Raw genomic sequence first — 6099 nt, 5'->3', positions numbered from 1 at the left:
TCTAGGTCCAGGACCTAGGACCTATGTCCTAGGACCACAGAAGTAGATGCCTTTGATTGAAAACATTGATCAGTGGTTAGTTAAGAACACTGGCTGCTCTTTTAGAAGACCTAGGCTCAATTCCCATCATCTACATAGTAGCTCACAACCGTCTCCAGCCCCAGGGTATCTGATGCTGCCTTCTGCCTTGTGGAGGTATCAAACCCTCTACATATAAAACTAAGTTAAAAAAATTAAAAATAGAAGGTGCCTCCTAGAGAAATAAAGGTGTATATCATAAGTCAAGAACCTTATTATGCATGCTGGACAGTAGCAGTAGTATCTGTTTCTTTTCCTTCCAATATATGGCTACTCCATAGGCATCAAATATATTTTTTCTTGAGTAGAAAAAAAAAGGTTTTAAAATCTTTTTCCAGACAAATTTGGTTTAAAAAAAAAAACTATAATTGTTTTTTGTGATAGAGTGATCGTGTTACCTTCAGCTTCTGGCACCTAGTAACCACCCAGTAGGTTTCTTTATCACTACTGGCCATCGAATATCACAGTCAAATTAATTTTGAATTCACTTTGTTTGGTGTGGTTTGAATATGCTTGGCCCAAGGAGTGACACTAGGTGTGGACTTGTTGGAGGAAGTGTGTCACTTTGGGGTGGGCTTTGAAATTTTCCTCCTAGCTGCCATCTGATGCCAGTCTTCTCCTGGCTGCCTTCCAGTCAAAATGGAGAACTCTTAGCTCCTTCACCACCACATCTGCCTGGATGCTGCCATGTTTTGTGCCATGATGATAAGTGGACTGGACCTCTAAACCTGTAAGCCAGCCCCAGTTAAATGTCCCACAGAAGAGTTCCCTTGTTCATGGTGTGCCTTCTCAGCAATGGAAACCCTAACTAAGACAGAAGTTGCTACCATGAGTGGGATATTGATGTGCTAGGCCTGCCTGACTGTGCTTTTGTTTGGAGAAATATGGACCTTGGGACACTGAGTGTTGGTGTGATAACCTACCTGGTCATGTTTTTGTTTGGAGGAAAGTGAATTTTGGGACTTTAGATTTAGAAAGCCATAGGATGCTTTAAATGGAACGCAATGAGCCATTCTTGTAGGAATACAGAAGACAACGGTGCTGAGGGTGATTTGAATTCTTTTACTTTGATGAAGAATGTGGCTGCTCTTTGCCCTTGTTTGAAAATCTACCAGAGGCTAAGGTAGAGATTTCTATTAGTTGCATTGACAAAGGATGTCTCAAGAAAAGTCCAGCCTAGACTCTGTCCTCTGGTTTACTCTCATGAAGAACATTTTGATCAAGCACAGCAAGCTTAGAAAGGAAAAATACAAAATGTACCGTTCAAGGTTAGAAAAGGGCACCAGGAAGTACAGTGGAGCAGACTAGTGTGTTCGAGGAAATAAGTAGATTAAGAGAGTGGTGACTTTGTGGCAAGATCCCACCCAGCTAGGCTTAATTGTTTAGTCTTTTGCAGTTGAACAAGAAATAGTTAAATCATGTTAGGCATTATTAGTATTTGATTGTTGTTTTCATTTGAACTTTTAACCTGGAATGAATTATACTCCAGAAATGGAAGGCACACCTGGGATCCAGATCTTGAGGCACAGTGGCCATGAAAAGCTTAGGCCCAGCCATGGTGGCATGCTCCTTTAATCCCAGGAGACAGTATTTTAGGGTTTTTGTCTGGTTTCTTTAAACATTTGTTTTGTGTGTAGTGGTGGTGGTGGGGCAAGTGTGTGGAGATCATAGGACAACTTCGGAGAATTCTCCCCTTCCATCATGTGAATCCTGGGACTGCAGTGATGAACTATTGTGCCCAGTTCTTAATCAGAATCTCTTTAGAACTGGCCTTGGCTGACCACTCACTTCCTCAGGCTAACACACATCTTGCATTCAAGTTTTGCTGATCCGATTTCAGTTTGTCTGTCTATTCTGAAAGTCTTTCTCTGCTCTCCTGACTGACTCAACCTTGAGAACAATTTAATCTTCAAATTTAAGCCTTTTAAGACAATTGCTGATGCATATGCAACATCAGACATAATATTATGTGTATGTATGTGTAATTGTGTGTAAAAGGGACCCAGTTTCATCAAGTGGTAATGTCTTTAAAAACTACAGTACAGTAATTGGTGTTAGCAGCTGTCTTAGTCGGGGTTTCTATTCCTGGACAAAACATCATGACCAAGAACCAAGTTAGGGAGGAAAGGATTTATTCAAGCTTATACCTCCAAACTGCTGTTCACTATAGGAAGTCAGGACTGGAACTCAAGCAGGTTAGAAAACAGGAGCTGATGCAGAGGCCATGGAGGGATGTTACTTATTGGCTTGCTTCCCCTGGCTTGCTCAGTCTGCTCTCTTATAGAATCCAAGACTACCAGCCCAAAGATGGTCCCACCCACAAGGGTCCCTTCCCCCTTGATCACTCATTGAGAAAATGCCCCACATCTGAATCTCATGGATGCACTTCCCCAACTGAAGCTCCTTTCTCTGTGATAACTACAGCTTGTGTCAAGTTGACACACAAAACCCAACCAGTATACCAGCTAACATTTAATCAGAACCAAGATACAGGTTCTTTTACAGTGGAGACTTATATAGATAGAAGAGTTTTATCACAAGGATTCTTCATGTTTCTTGTTTTCACTCACACTTCCCCTCCCTCCCTTCCTCCCACATGAGCTTAACTGCAGAAAATCACTAATATGCTCTCCTTTCTATCATTTTCTCATTTTCAAGAATGTTACAGCAGGCATAGTGGTGTACCTCTTCAGTTCCAGCACACTCAGGACACAGAGGGAGGTGGGTTTCTGAGTTCAAGATCAGCCTGGTGTACACAGCAGACCCTGTCTTTAAGGGTAGTGGAGGGATTATCTATCTATCTATCTATCTATCTATCTATCTATCTATCTATCTATCTATCTATGGAAAACAAGGTAGAGTGTAGATTTAAACAAGCCTGTACTTTATTCTCTTCATTTCTTATTGCCTGGTTTTCTTTGTGCATTTAAATTGTATCTTGGATAACACATTTTCTGATTTTGCATCTCCATGTATACAGTAGCATTCTTTGCCCTACCCCAGCTCCAAACATTGAATGTACTCTAGATCCCTCCATTTTGTTAAACCATAAGTCCATAAACCTGGAACTCATTCTTAGACATTAAGGCTTAAGAAATCTCTAGTCAGGTCAGTAAGTTTTAGGGCCTTTCAGCAGGGTGCTTTCATGACATTAACATTGGCTTTAAGCATTCAATCCTTGACTGTAAGCAAACTTGGGTCTTACCAGCCACTGTCATCCTTATTTGGGTCTTGATGTGTCCCATGTCCCTAACTGAAAGAGTGTGCCATGAGTAAAACATGCCATCTACTTCAAGTACAGGCTTATAATCACTCTGGAGGTAGAGGCAGGAGGATCATTTCAAGTTTGAGCCAGTCTGGGCTGTGTAGTGAGAGCTTGTCTCAAAATGCAAACTAATTATCTGGTCAAAATCCCGAATGCACACTTTGTTCTTTGAGACAATAGTCCTTTCTGGCCTCAAGCTTAGCATGTAGGTTAGGTGACACTGAATTGCTGATTCTCTTTTCTCCAGTTCCTATGAGCTAGGATTACAGTCCCACCATGTCTGGCTTTCTCAGGGTAGTCTTTTAGAGACTAGACATGATGTAGGAAAAGATTAATGGATATATGTAGGGAAAATACTGTGTCTGTGTTGTTGCATGCATGCCACTGAATACTTGTGGAGGTTAGAGGACAAACTACAGCAGTTGTTTCTCTTCTACCATGTGGGAGCTGGGGGTGAATTTAAGGTCATTAAAGCTAGGTGGCAAGTGTCCTTTACTTGCTGAGCCATCTTTCTTGCTCCAACAAGTGTTTTAAGATCACTGACATCTATAACTTTGGACTTTAATTAGCTTATTATGCTTGGAATCACACCTAGGGCCTTGACTATACTAAGCAAGCACTAGACTACATCTCCAACCCAGTTTATAAACACAATTTAAAGGGGAAAAATAGTTCATCAGAAAAATAGTAACCTTTGGCAGCTGAATCCCTGAAAGAATAGAGCTGATGCTAAGGTATCCAAATGTGGTCTTTAGCAGAGAGAATATACTTGGCCTTCTTGTAAACTACTAACACCAGATTGTCAGTTAGATAAGAGTCTGGGTATCTATTAATGGCCAGTAGTAGAAAGTTAGAGTGGCCTTTTTCCTTTTCCTTATTTTTGGTGGTAGAGTCCTGGAGATAAAGCCAAGGCCTGTACAGTTAGGCGAGTATTCTACCTTGAAGTCTAACATGACCGCTAACAACTTTAATTTACTCTCTCTGGTTTGGAATGCATATAAGGGGGGGTCATTTGGTAGGCAAAATGGCAGTTAAAATCAAAGTGGCCATAGTCAATCATGCTGGATTCTTAAAATACAACATTTACCATGTTTGTCTAGAAAATATACACTAATTTTCTGGGGATTTGGAGCCCATTTGTAAATCCTACATTAAAGTTTCTCTCTTTCTCTCTTCTTTTCTTTTTAAAATTTAGTTCTACAGCCTTCTCCACATTGAAAAGTAGTCTAGAAAGCCTGAATGCTGTAACAAAATTATCCTAGAGACTGGAGAGATGGCTCAGTTATCAAGAGTGCTTTTTGCTCCTACCACCTCCACTGTGATTCCCAAGGGTCTGTCACCCATTCCAAGGGATCTGTGGTCTTCTTCTAGCCTGCTCGGGCACCTCCATGCATGTGTGCACATACGCTCATGAAGCACACACACACACACACACACACAAACATTGGGGTTCTTTAGCACAAGGCGAGAGTGCCAGCATGTCTGGTTTCTGGTATCAGTCTGCTTGTTGCCTGCTCTGTTCTCACATGGATGAGAAAGATCACTCCTCTTAGAAGGATCCTAATCTCCTCCTACCCCACCATCTTAATTACCTTCCATCCCACCTCTACCTATGGTAACAGAGGTTAGGCTTCAATGTGGAGATCTGAGGAACAGTTCACAACAGGTTTGTAGGATCCACATGGCTTTTTTTTTTTTTTTTTGATCTTGTAAGACATCCTTAAATGTCTACAATTAATGACAAAACATGCTTTGTTAATAAAGTATATTTAAATTGTAATATTTTCATTTTATATATCTTTATTCAAGATGTTTTTTTCCTTGGTTTTGTTTTTTTTGTTGTTGTTGTTTTTTTGTTTTTTGGTTTTTTTTGACACAATTATCTCTGTGTAGCCCTAGCTGGTAGACTAGACTGGCCTGGAATTGAGAGATTCATCTGCCTCTGCCTCTGGAGTGCAGTGATTAAAAGCATGAGCCAATGCCACCTGGAGTAAGAATTTCATACATGAAGACATTTTTGAGGCAGTGTTTCACTGTGTAGACTGGCCTCAACCTCACAATCCCCTTCCTTTATAGGGATGCTACACCATCACTGATTTAAACTCCTGCTTATCATGTAAGGAATTGGCTTTTCAAAACTCTCCCTTACATGGTGTTCTGTCAGCAAGTGAGGAGGTTTTGGCCTTTCAAGACACTACAGTTAGAATTAGTACTCTGTTCCTATTTGTCCCCTTAAATAGCCAGACTATTACAGCTAAGGCTTAATGTTTGATATTTATTGAAACTTCAATGGAGAGACCAAGTGAGTATATAAACATTTATTGTTCCTTTAAAAGTGCTGTCTTGTACTTTTGTGCAGCCCTTATTAATAAGCTTTGGTTAGTATAATAAACACCAAAAATCATATAAACTGTGTTGTCACTGGGATCTTGGTCTGGGCTCCCTATCCCTTCATCTTTGCCACCCGCTCCCCAACAAGAACTGAGATGAGGCACAACAGTAGAGTGGATTAGAAGATCGTGCTTTATTTATTGCAGAGTAAAGTAGAGCACCAAATCCACCAAGAGTGGACGATGGCCAAAGAGACCATTGTACCGATCTATGTTTTAGGTAAGATTTATTCCATATTTAAAACAAAACAGTTGTCTGAGGGTCTTTGACTTGTCTAGGTGGTTGACAGGCCTGTCTGGTTTGACTCTTACGTGAGAGTAATGGCACATTTTCATTCTTCATCAGAAAGCCCACTACTATACAGT

This window comes from Mus caroli, unplaced genomic scaffold (assembly GCF_978045245.1).
Source record: "Mus caroli unplaced genomic scaffold, Mus_caroli_1 scaffold_10, whole genome shotgun sequence".
In the NCBI taxonomy this organism is placed as follows: domain Eukaryota; kingdom Metazoa; phylum Chordata; class Mammalia; order Rodentia; family Muridae; genus Mus; species Mus caroli.
Note: the sequence above shows the minus strand (reverse complement) of the source record.